The 14,131-nt window shown below is 37.5% G+C and overlaps 1 long non-coding RNA gene across 1 annotated transcript in view; it reads right to left on the bottom strand.

Annotated features, from left to right (window-relative positions):
- Positions 1 to 278: 278 nt before the first annotated feature.
- LOC138854916 (uncharacterized) overlaps positions 279 to 14,131 on the bottom strand; it is a 415,629-nt gene continuing 401,776 nt past the window's right edge. Inside the window, exon 3 of the long non-coding RNA XR_011394079.1 lies at positions 279 to 429. This is a non-coding gene — a long non-coding RNA (uncharacterized lncRNA). The remainder of the gene's footprint in view (positions 430 to 14,131) is intronic.

The raw sequence follows: 14,131 nt of genomic DNA, 5'->3' as shown, positions 1-14,131 counted from the left end.
TATACAACTAACACAAGAAATAAAATGCTCTTAATTTTCGACTATAATGTGAAAGAAAACAAAGGGGGAAAGCCAGACGAGACACGAGGGGCAAAACAAGCATTATGATATACGAAATACACATGTATAATACTTAGATCTATATAAAACATGCAGTAAAGAAAAATAAATCAATGCATGAAACAAACCAATGTATAAAATATAAATTCACCACTCAAATACAATATATAACTGCACGGTGAAGAATCCCATGAGACATTAATTAACTAGAGGGGAAAATGAAAGGAACAGGTGCAGAGTGCAAGACATCACAGTCAAGAGAGAGCGGTGCAACTAGCGCAACAGGTGCAAGATACCACAGCTTACCTTCACAAAGACCCTGAGCTATTGAATATAACCCATAGTTAATCTTCTCTTGGGCTTGTGTATCTGTAAAAGACGAAGCAGTGTTAGCGCTACAGCCATAAGCTACTAGTGCGTGGCGGCTCTGCTTGCTACATTCCACAGAGCTGCCACAGCTATCATTAGATAACATATACAGCAAGCAAAGCGGTCAGTTTATGCCAGGTGGGAGAATATAGAAGTGAGAGAGAAAATATAAAACTAGAGAATATAGAAGTGGGAAGTACAAAAATGGAAGAGAAAGTGGAAGACCGTACAGAAGTGGAAAAAATAATTAGTTTAATATTAAGAATTAGAATCATACACAAAAAATAATCTGAAAGCGCTTTATAACTAGAAATTTAAAAAATAAATGATTTTTTTTATATATATACTGGTGATTGTTGATTTGCTTGTTGCCTAATTTATTTATTTCTTGATAAGCCAGTCTCCAAGAAAGCCAGTGTAAACTTCCTTATCTCAAGTTAGTTTTAATAAATTCTTGATTTCCACTAGTAAGTTATAATTAGTAATTTCTTTATTTCCACTAGTAAGTTTTAACTAAGTCAATTCTTTATTTCTAATAATAATTATAAGTTATAACTAACAAGTAAAGTCTTTATTCCCACTAGTAAGTTATAACTAAATGCTATATTCCCCCCAAGACATGATTTTTGAGAACATAGAGATCAAAAATCTATTCTTTGGGGGGTCCACGGTGGCTTTTTTTTTGGGGGGGGGGATGCACTATGTTGAGAGGAAGATTTTATTTGTTTTACACTGATTTTGAAAACATATATTTCAATCCTAACCTGATCAGTTTTATGACAAAAATTTTGTCTAATTGAAATTGATATGTTAGAAAATTAAGATGCATACACGTGCCTCCTAACAAGGTGGGGGTGCGAGTCCCCCCACAGCTGCCTCCTGACAAGGTTGGGGTGAGAGTCCTCCACAGCTGCCTCTTGACAAGGTAAAGGGGTGAGCCCCCACACCTACCTCTTGACAAGGTGGGGTGCGAGTCCCCCATACCTGCCACCTGACAAGGTGGGGATGCGAGTCCCTTACACCTGCCTCTTGACAAGGTGGAGGGGTGAGTCCCCCAGACCTACCTCCTGACAAGGTGGGGTGTGAGTCCCCCCACACCTGCCTCCTGACACGTCAGTTGTAGGAACATAAGTCCCCCACATCCATCTCTTAACAAAGCAGGAGCAGGGAGAATATTTTAGTAATCATCAGACCTACCAAAAACACATTTTATTACCCTATACATACAAAATTTAAATATGTATAACACATAAGTATACCTTATCATAAGAGAAATTAGGTATGCCCAGGCATCGCTGAGTTGTTCACCTAGTATTGCATATCACATGCACAGCTTTAAAATAAGTCACAATAACAGTCTAATAATAATAATAATAATAATAAATAATAATAATAATAATAATAATAATAATAATAATATTAATAATATTTACTACAAGTACATGTACATGGTATACAGGCCTAGCTGACATCAATGACATACTACTATATAGAAAGCCCCTTGTTATGCAGAGCATTTCGGCCAAATTAGGTCGGTTTTATCCCAGGATGCGACCCACACCAGTCGGCTAACTCCCACGTACCCATTTTACTGATGTGTGAACAGAGACAACAGGTGTCTTATGGAAACACGTCCCTAATGTTTTCTAGCCGTACCAGAGGAGATTCGAACTCCGGACCTCAGTGTGTGTGAGCCGAGTTCGCTAGCGATCGAGCTACGGGAAACCTAAAGCCGTGGGAAACATCGACTGGAAGACATCATTATTATATTCACGGGGAGGAGATCTAAGTCCGCAGGGCTTACATACCTCCTGGGGGAAACAGGACGTAAAAATAGGTTCGGAAAATGCATGGGGTAGCCCAAATTCGTCGGGTTCTGATCCCTTAATGGCATTCGGGATGTTGTGAACACGACACAAGGGTCCCCACCTCAGCGTCTCCCCCTCACACACACACATGCACGCACACACGCACGCACGCACGCACACACGCACACGCATGCGCGCGCGCACACACACACACACACACACACACACACACACACACAGGCAGGACTACAAAGAGACCTGGACAGGCTACAAGCCTGGTCCAGCAACTGGCTCCTTGAATTCAACCCTGCCAAATGCAAAGTCATGAAGATTGGGGAAGGGCAAAGAAGACCGCAGACACAATATAGTTTAGATGGCCAAAGACTGCAAACCTCACTCAAGGAAAAAGATCTGGGGGCGAGTGTAACACCGAGCATATCTCCTGAGGCGCACATCAATCAGATAACTGCTGCAGCATACGGCCGCCTGGCAAACCTACGGATAGCGTTCCGATACCTCAGTAAGGATTCGTTTAAGACTCTGTATACCATTTACGTCAGGCCCATACTGGAGTATGCAGCACCAGTTTGGAATCCACACCTAGTCAAGCACGTCAAGAAATTGGAGAAAGTGCAAAGGTTTGCAACAAGACTAGTCCCAGAGCTACGGGGATTGTCCTACGAAGAAAGGTTGAGGGAAATCGGCCTGACGACACTAGAGGACAGGAGGGTCAGGGGAGACATGATAACGACATATAAAATACTGCGCGGAATAGACAAGGTGGACAAAGACGGGATGTTCCAGAGAGGGGACACAGACACAAGAGGTCACAATTGGAAGTTGAAGACTCAGATGAATCAAAGGGATGTTAGGAAGTATTTCTTCAGTCATAGAGTAGTCAGGCCGTGGAATAGCCTAGAAAGTGACGTAGTGGAGGCGGGAACCATACATAGTCTTAAGGCGAGGTATGATAGAGCTCATGGGGCAGGGAGAGAGAGAACCTAGTAGCAATCAGCGAAGAGGCGGGGCCAGGAGCTGTGAATCGACCCCTGCAACCACAAATAGGTGAGTACAAATGAGTACACACACACACACACACACACACACACACACACACACACACACACACACACACAGGTCAGAAGATATCGAGTTTGCCATCAGCGGGAGACTGTCGCAGCGACGTGAGGGGTGATAGCAGGTGCAAGAGGTAAGGAAGAGTGATAGCAGGTGCAAGAGGTAAGGAAGAGGGTGATAGCAGTGGGGGCGATAGATAAGGACGAACACAGGCGTGTAGAACGGACGCGATAAGAGCCAGCCTCAACTGATTTCCCATGTACGTACGTTGCCTCAGTCCACGGACGTCACTTTTGTCCGGGGAAAGTGATGGACGGACGGGCACGCACACACACACACACACACACACACACACACATACACTAGCGTTCCGATATCTAAGTAAGGAATCTTTCAAGACACTGTACACCGGGTACGTCAGGCCCATACTGGAGTATGCAGCACCAGTTTGGAATCCACACTGGGTCAAGTACGTCAAGAAATTAGAGAAATTGCAAAGGTTTGCGACAAGGTTAGTTCCAGAGCTAAGGTGAATGTCCTACGAAGAAAGATGAAGGGAAATCGGCCTGACGACACTGGAGGACAGGAGGGTTAGGGGAGACATGATAATGACATACAAAATACTGCGTGGAATAGACAAAGTGGACAGAGACAGGATGTTCCAGAGAGGGGACACAGAAACGAGGGGTCACTTTTGGAAGTTGAAGACCCAGATGAGTCAAAGGGATGTAACGAAGTATTTCTTCAGTCAGAGTAGTCAGGAAGTGGAATAGCCTAGGAAGTGAGGTAGTAGAGGCAGGAACCATACATAGCTTTAAGATGAGTTATGATGAAGCTCATGGAGCAGGGAGAGGACCTAATAGCAATCAGTGAAGAGGCGGGGGCCAGGAGCCGAGTCTCGACCCCTGCAACCGCAATTAGGTGAGTACACAGGAGTGGAACAATCTGGAGAGGTAAGAAGGGGAAGCAGGATCCATACATACTTTTAAGAAGAGGTACGTTAATGCTCTTGGAGCAGGGAGAGAGTGGATCTAGTAGCGATCAGCGAAGAGGCCAGGTCAGGAGCTATGAATCGACCCCTGTAACCACTAACAGGTGAGTACAAACACACACATAATCCCAGTGACACATGAACAGTTCTTCTAACACCTGTTGTCCTTGTTCACCTGGAAATAAAGACGTTCCGTTAACAGATGCTACCGTTCACGTATCTACCGTTAACAGATGCTACAATAAATCGCTCCTAAAACACAATGACCTGAGTTAATCTTATGAAATATCAGAGAAAAGAATCTCACTGGCATTTTGTGCATATGAACACACACACGAGTAACTATACAGTATTATTATTATTATTATGATTATTATTATTATAAGCGTAAGGGTCCTACAGTGCTAGGAGTAACTTAAAAGGAATCTGTACGTTCGTTCCACTGCCTTTAGTTTAGCTTGTAAAATCTGTAATGATTACAGATTTGTGAGTCAAGAAAATAGAGTATACAGAGTCTCGATTCAGACTACTTTTTACTCAGCGTATTCTGAGTTGGGAGACAACACCTCAGAATACATTATTGCTCTGTATACTGTATCTCTCTGATATATCTGGATCTATGCCGTGCTTTTTTTCCAAGCAAAATTTGCCAGTCATACCTGAATCTCGCATGTAAAGTGAGAAAACACTGATTTTTTTTGTTTTTCATCTCCAGCTGAGAGCGACACATGTTAAATAAAAAAAAACATGAAAAAATCATCAATATCTTCAAACTCACGACGATCTTTAAAAATGTAAATAACGTACTGCCAACAATACAGAAAAAAAAAAAGAAAAAAGTTGAAGAACGCGATTTTAAGCTAAAATATATAAATTATCACAATTTTAATCGAAACTTGTTACAATTGCATTTTATGGAAAAAGTAAGCCTAATCATGGTTTTCTTCCAAGTAGCATATATACATATTTTAACGGAAAAAGTCAGAAAATGCTTGAACAAAAAGGCACAATGAATATTAAAATGGTATATACGGTTCCATACTGCCACTTCAACTACACATTGTTCCAGACTATGGAACAATGTAAAGTTGAAGTGGTCAGTCCCTCCAGGTTGAGTGACCAACTGAAAACTATGGACTGATAACATCGTCCTCACATCTCTACCGCTTCTACCAACTCTTCTGTAGTCGACTGAAGAAGCCTACTGCGTAGGCGAAACTTTTCGGAATAAAGATACCTAACTGTTGCACATGTGTCTTACTTATTAAAAAGGCACAATATCGTGACTGGAACAATACTATTATAATATACTAGTCCAAGTCGGACCGAAACGTCGTCATAGGCTTCTCTCTCTCTCTCTCTCTCTCTCCCCCTATGGGCGGGTTATTTGCCCATAATAAAACAAGAGTGAAACGATGTCCCGTTCCTGGACTGCTAGTGCACTCGTCTCACACTGTAGTCACTGGTTCGATCCCCAGTACGGGTGGAAAAATTAAGACGTGTTTCTTTTAAGACACCTGTTGTCCCTGTTCACCTATCAGTAAAACAGGTACCTGGGTGTAAATCGACTTGTGTGGGACGCATCCAGGGAAGAAAACTGACCTAATTTACCCGAAATGCTCTGCATAACAACGGGATTTCTATATTGTAGTATGTCATAGATGTCTGCTAGGCCTGTATACCTTGTACATGTACTTGTAGAAACCAAAATTATCTGAAAGGTGAGTTTTCTTTAGGAAGCGAGAGGTCGAAGTCAAGGTTCCCAGCTCCTCTTTCCCTGGTAATAACTAGCATAACCAGCAAGGTGAAATACGTTGTCGGTCGCCTTCCGCACTGGCTGCGCTGCTGCAATTAATTTGCTCCAATATTAATAGACTCTTGTTTGTATTTCCAGGACTCGAAGTGAAGGCGCTGGTGCAATGACTGCTGGCATGAACCTCGGGAAATGGTTAGGAATACACTTGTAGTGATACAAGCCCTTACTGAAACAACATTTCGCTCTATGGACTGCGAAACGTAGCCCATATAAATGCTTCTGTTGCAAGAACTCTCAACACCCTTGTTCTGCACATGTACATTCTTGTGTATTCCGGAAGTTGATAAAGCCCATGTGTGGGCGAAACGTCGTGGTTAATAAAGATATCCACCGTATCTAAGCGACATTCACTTCACTTTGTTAGTATTTACATATAATTCTAGTCGCTAAACTTCTAACTATTGCTATACAACAAGTATGGATGAGAACGGTAGCAGTCAGTAACTTCAGAAAAACATCTGTTGAGTGCCTATGGTGATAACACGAGCGATGACACCATAGGCAGTACAAGCTTTTATTGTGGCTACGTTTCGCTCATGGTTGAGAGCCTTATCGTAGTAAGATCAAGATAAAGCTCAATGTAACCTTATACCCAAACCTATCGCGAGACCTGTAATGTATTTTGTATACATACTTGTCAACGATACATCTCTACATCAAAATAGACAGTGAATCTAGATAACAATAGATGTATTTTATTTGCGCCAACAATAGCTGGGAGCAAAACATTTACCGTTTCAAACTTTGGTAGGATGCCTAAAAAAAAAAACACCATCATTCAACAGGTGTCTTGCTAGAGGTGAGCGGACATCGCAATTTAAGCGGTGCTCAAAGAAAGGTTATTATATATTCATTAATCAGCGTGTCTCTTTAATTAGTAGAGGATTAAATAGAACTCCTGGCGAATAAGATTAAGTCTGTTTTGCAGAGTCATATTTAATTACCGAGTACAATAGTCACGAAATCAGTTAAACACAATTTAGTTCAAGGTCTTTAATTGATAATATATTTTGTTCTTATATAATCTCCGTTCTTTTCTGCACATGTATGTGTATACGTATCACTCATACCTATACACACATATACACACACACACACACGCGCGCGCGCGCGCGAGCTGTGAATCGACCCCTGCAACAGCATATAGATAAGTACACACAGATACGATAGGTCACACGAGGCTAAGAGGAAGCGAGTCTGGCAAGTGACAAGCTGAGAGGCGGGGCCAGGAGCGAGACTCGACTCTTGCAACTATAAAGAGGTAAGCACACACACACGTGCGCGCGCGCATGCACACGCACGCACGCACACGTCAAGTCTATGCCAAAATAATTGAAGAAAAAAAAAAGAAATACTAACAGTGGATAGTACCAGCTAAAGAAATGACAGCTGGAGCTAAAATTGATCTTGAAATAAAGAAGACTGCTAACATTGATCTTGAAATCAAGAAGATGGCAAATAATTCTAATAAAAGAAAATTCATTACATAAATTTCTGGAAGTCAACTGAAAACTGAAATAAATGGAGATATGAGAAAGAAAGAATATATATATATATATATATATATATATATATATATATATATATATATATATAGAGAGAGAGAGAGAGAGAGAGAGAGAGAGAGAGAGAGAGAGAGAGAGAGAGAGAGAGAGAGTGATAACAGGAAGACTGAAGACAAATGGCCGGAACATTTCATGGCACCCTCCTCCCCAGGCACCCCACACATATGACACCCCACCCCAGGGAACCTTCTCCTCCCGTGTCACCCCCTCCACTGCTATTTGTGTATATCTAAATATGGCACTGAATGTGGCGGAAATTTGTTGCCATAATTCTTTATAACGTTGCTTCATAACAGTAGTCTTTATAACGTTGCTTCATAACAGTAGTCTTTATAACGTTGCTTCATAACAGTAGTCTTTATAACGTTGCTTCATAACAGTAGTCTTTATAACGTTGCTTCATAACAGTAGTCTTTATAACGTTGCTTCATAACAGTAGTCTTTATAACGTTGCTTCATAACAGTCTTTATAACGTTGCTTCATAACAGTAGTCTTTATAACGTTGCTTCATAACAGTAGTCTTTATAACGTTGCTTCATAACAGTCTTTATAACGTTGCTTCATAACAGTAGTCTTTATAACGTTGCTTCATAACAGTCTTTATAACGTTGCTTCATAACAGTAGTCTTTATAACGTTGCTTCATAACAGTAGTCTTTATAACGTTGCTTCATAACAGTAGTCTTTATAACGTTGCTTCATAACAGTAGTCTTTATAACGTTGCTTCATAACAGTAGTCTTTATAACGTTGCTTCATAACAGTAGTCTTTATAACGTTGCTTCATAACAGTCTTTATAACGTTGCTTCATAACAGTCTTTATAACGTTGCTTCATAACAGTCTTTATAACGTTGCTTCATAACAGTAGTCTTTATAACGTTGCTTCATAACAGTAGTCTTTATAACGTTGCTTCATAACAGTCTTTATAACGTTGCTTCATAACAGTAGTCTTTATAACGTTGCTTCATAACAGTCTTTATAACGTTGCTTCATAACAGTCTTTATAACGTTGCTTCATAACAGTCTTTATAACGTTGCTTCATAACAGTAGTCTTTATAACGTTGCTTCATAACAGTAGTCTTTATAACGTTGCTTCATAACAGTAGTCTTTATAACGTTGCTTCATAACAGTCTTTATAACGTTGCTTCATAACAGTAGTCTTTATAACGTTGCTTCATAACAGTAGTCTTTATAACGTTGCTTCATAACAGTCTTTATAACGTTGCTTCATAACAGTCTTTATAACGTTGCTTCATAACAGTCTTTATAACGTTGCTTCATAACAGTCTTTATAACGTTGCTTCATAACAGTAGTCTTTATAACGTTGCTTCATAACAGTAGTCTTTATAACGTTGCTTCATAACAGTCTTTATAACGTTGCTTCATAACAGTAGTCTTTATAACGTTGCTTCATAACAGTAGTCTTTATAACGTTGCTTCATAACAGTAGTCTTTATAACGTTGCTTCATAACAGTCTTTATAACGTTGCTTCATAACAGTAGTCTTTATAACGTTGCTTCATAACAGTAGTCTTTATAACGTTGCTTCATAACAGTAGTCTTTATAACGTTGCTTCATAACAGTAGTCTTTATAACGTTGCTTCATAACAGTAGTCTTTATAACGTTGCTTCATAACAGTAGTCTTTAGTCTTTATAACGTTGCTTCATAACAGTAGTCTTTATAACGTTGCTTCATAACAGTAGTCTTTATAACGTTGCTTCATAACAGTAGTCTTTATAACGTTGCTTCATAACAGTAGTCTTTATAACGTTGCTTCATAACAGTAGTCTTTATAACGTTGCTTCATAACAGTAGTCTTTATAACGTTGCTTCATAACAGTAGTCTTTATAACGTTGCTTCATAACAGTAGTCTTTATAACGTTGCTTCATAACAGTAGTCTTTATAACGTTGCTTCATAACAGTAGTCTTTATAACGTTGCTTCATAACAGTAGTCTTTATAACGTTGCTTCATAACAGTAGTCTTTATAACGTTGCTTCATAACAGTAGTCTTTATAACGTTGCTTCATAACAGTAGTCTTTATAACGTTGCTTCATAACAGTAGTCTTTATAACGTTGCTTCATAACAGTAGTCTTTATAACGTTGCTTCATAACAGTAGTCTTTATAACGTTGCTTCATAACAGTAGTCTTTATAACGTTGCTTCATAACAGTAGTCTTTATAACGTTGCTTCATAACAGTAGTCTTTATAACGTTGCTTCATAACAGTAGTCTTTATAACGTTGCTTCATAACAGTAGTCTTTATAACGTTGCTTCATAACAGTAGTCTTTATAACGTTGCTTCATAACAGTAGTCTTTATAACGTTGCTTCATAACAGTAGTCTTTATAACGTTGCTTCATAACAGTAGTCTTTATAACGTTGCTTCATAACAGTAGTCTTTATAACGTTGCTTCATAACAGTAGTCTTTATAACGTTGCTTCATAACAGTAGTCTTTATAACGTTGCTTCATAACAGTCTTTATAACGTTGCTTCATAACAGTCTTTATAACGTTGCTTCATAACAGTCTTTATAACGTTGCTTCATAACAGTCTTTATAACGTTGCTTCATAACAGTCTTTATAACGTTGCTTCATAACAGTAGTCTTTATAACGTTGCTTCATAACAGTAGTCTTTATAACGTTGCTTCATAACAGTAGTCTTTATAACGTTGCTTCATAACAGTAGTCTTTATAACGTTGCTTCATAACAGTCTTTATAACGTTGCTTCATAACAGTAGTCTTTATAACGTTGCTTCATAACAGTAGTCTTTATAACGTTGCTTCATAACAGTCTTTATAACGTTGCTTCATAACAGTCTTTATAACGTTGCTTCATAACAGTAGTCTTTATAACGTTGCTTCATAACAGTAGTCTTTATAACGTTGCTTCATAACAGTCTTTATAACGTTGCTTCATAACAGTCTTTATAACGTTGCTTCATAACAGTCTTTATAACGTTGCTTCATAACAGTAGTCTTTATAACGTTGCTTCATAACAGTCTTTATAACGTTGCTTCATAACAGTCTTTATAACGTTGCTTCATAACAGTATTTATAACGTTGCTTCATAACAGTAGTCTTTATAACGTTGCTTCATAACAGTAGTCTTTATAACGTTGCTTCATAACAGTAGTCTTTATAACGTTGCTTCATAACAGTCTTTATAACGTTGCTTCATAACAGTAGTCTTTATAACGTTGCTTCATAACAGTATTTATAACAGTTGTTGCTTCATAACAGTATTTTATAACGTTGCTTCATAACAGTAGTCTTTATAGCGTTGCTTCATAACAGTCTTTATAACGTTGCTTCATAACAGTCTTTATAACGTTGCTTCATAACAGTAGTCTTTATAACGTTGCTTCATAACAGTAGTCTTTATAACGTTGCTTCATAACAGTAGTCTTTATAACGTTGCTTCATAACAGTCGTTGCTTCATAACGTTGCTTCATAACAGTATTTATAACGTTGCTTTATAACGTTGCTTCATAACAGTCTTTATAACGTTGCTTCATAACAGTCTTTATAACGTTGCTTCATAACAGTAGTCTTTATAACGTTGCTTCATAACAGTTCTTTATAACGTTGCTTCATAACAGTAGTCTTTATAACGTTGCTTCATAACAGTAGTCTTTATAACGTTGCTTCATAACAGTCTTTATAACGTTGCTTCATAACAGTCTTTATAACGTTGCTTCATAACAGTAGTCTTTATAACGTTGCTTCATAACAGTAATAACGTTGCTTCATAACAGTAGTCTTTATAACGTTGCTTCATAACAGTAGTCTTTATAACGTTGCTTCATAACAGTCTTTATAACGTTGCTTCATAACAGTAGTCTTTATAACGTTGCTTCATAACAGTAGTCTTTATAACGTTGCTTCATAACAGTAGTCTTTATAACGTTGCTTCATAACAGTAGTCTTTATAACGTTGCTTCATAACAGTCTTTATAACGTTGCTTCATAACAGTCTTTATAACGTTGCTTCATAACAGTCTTTATAACGTTGCTTTATAACAGTATAACGTTGCTTCATAACAGTAGTCTTTATAACGTTGCTTCATAACAGTCTTTATAACGTTGCTTCATAACAGTCTTTATAACGTTGCTTCATAACAGTCTTTATAACGTTGCTTCATAACAGTCTTTATAACGTTGCTTCATAACAGTAGTCTTTATAACGTTGCTTCAAAACAGTAGTCTTTATAACGTTGCTTCATAACAGTAGTCTTTATAACGTTGCTTCATAACAGTATAACGTTGCTTCATATATAACGTTGCTTCATAACAGTCTTTATAACGTTGCTTCATAACAGTCTTTATAACGTTGCTTCATAACAGTCTTTATAACGTTGCTTCATAACAGTCTTTATAACGTTGCTTCATAACAGTCTTTATAACGTTGCTTCATAACAGTCTTTATAACGTTGCTTCATAACAGTAGTCTTTATAACGTTGCTTCATAACAGTCTTTATAACGTTGCTTCATAACAGTAGTCTTTATAACGTTGCTTCATAACAGTCTTTATAACGTTGCTTCATAACAGTAGTCTTTATAACGTTGCTTCATAACAGTAGTCTTTATAACGTTGCTTCATAACAGTCTTTATAACGTTGCTTCATAACAGTCTTTATAACGTTGCTTCATAACAGTCTTTATAACGTTGCTTCATAACAGTCTTTATAACGTTGCTTCATAACAGTCTTTATAACGTTGCTTCATAACAGTCTTTATAACGTTGCTTCATAACAGTCTTTATAACGTTGCTTCATAACAGTCTTTATAACGTTGCTTCATAACAGTCTTTATAACGTTGCTTCATAACAGTAGTCTTTATAACGTTGCTTCATAACAGTCTTTATAACGTTGCTTCATAACAGTCTTTATAACGTTGCTTCATAACAGTCTTTATAACGTTGCTTCATAACAGTCTTTATAACGTTGCTTCATAACAGTAGTCTTTATAACGTTGCTTCATAACAGTCTTTATAACGTTGCTTCATAACAGTCTTTATAACGTTGCTTCATAACAGTCTTTATAACGTTGCTTCATAACAGTAGTCTTTATAACGTTGCTTCATAACAGTAGTCTTTATAACGTTGCTTCATAACAGTAGTCTTTATAACGTTGCTTCATAACAGTCTTTATAACGTTGCTTCATAACAGTCTTTATAACGTTGCTTCATAACAGTCTTTATAACGTTGCTTCATAACAGTCTTTATAACGTTGCTTCATAACGTTGCTTCATAACAGTCTTTATAACGTTGCTTCATAACAGTCTTTATAACGTTGCTTCATAACAGTCTTTATAACGTTGCTTCATAACAGTCTTTATAACGTTGCTTCATAACAGTCTTTATAACGTTGCTTCATAACAGTCTTTATAACGTTGCTTCATAACAGTCTTTATAACGTTGCTTCATAACAGTCTTTATAACGTTGCTTCATAACAGTCTTTATAACGTTGCTTCATAACAGTCTTTATAACGTTGCTTCATAACAGTAGTCTTTATAACGTTGCTTCATAACAGTAGTCTTTATAACGTTGCTTCATAACAGTAGTCTTTATAACGTTGCTTCATAACAGTAGTCTTTATAACGTTGCTTCATAACAGTAGTCTTTATAACGTTGCTTCATAACAGTCTTTATAACGTTGCTTCATAACAGTCTTTATAACGTTGCTTCATAACAGTCTTTATAACGTTGCTTCATAACAGTAGTCTTTATAACGTTGCTTCATAACAGTCTTTATAACGTTGCTTCATAACAGTCTTTATAACGTTGCTTCATAACAGTAGTCTTTATAACGTTGCTTCATAACAGTCTTTATAACGTTGCTTCATAACAGTCTTTATAACGTTGCTTCATAACAGTCTTTATAACGTTGCTTCATAACAGTAGTCTTTATAACGTTGCTTCATAACAGTAGTCTTTATAACGTTGCTTCATAACAGTAGTCTTTATAACGTTGCTTCATAACAGTCTTTATAACGTTGCTTCATAACAGTAGTCTTTATAACGTTGCTTCATAACAGTAGTCTTTATAACGTTGCTTCATAACAGTAGTCTTTATAACGTTGCTTCATAACAGTAGTCTTTATAACGTTGCTTCATAACAGTAGTCTTTATAACGTTGCTTCATAACAGTCTTTATAACGTTGCTTCATAACAGTCTTTATAACGTTGCTTCATAACAGTAGTCTTTATAACGTTGCTTCATAACAGTCTTTATAACGTTGCTTCATAACAGTCTTTATAACGTTGCTTCATAACAGTCTTTATAACGTTGCTTCATAACAGTAGTCTTTATAACGTTGCTTCATAACAGTCTTTATAACGTTGCTTCATAACAGTCTTTATAACGTTGCTTCATAACAGTCTTTATAACGTTGCTTCATAACAGTCTTTATAACGTTG

The sequence above is a fragment of the Cherax quadricarinatus genome, chromosome 74 (assembly GCF_038502225.1).
Source record: "Cherax quadricarinatus isolate ZL_2023a chromosome 74, ASM3850222v1, whole genome shotgun sequence".
In the NCBI taxonomy this organism is placed as follows: domain Eukaryota; kingdom Metazoa; phylum Arthropoda; class Malacostraca; order Decapoda; family Parastacidae; genus Cherax; species Cherax quadricarinatus.
Note: the sequence above shows the minus strand (reverse complement) of the source record. Positions and strands in the feature narration are given on the sequence as shown.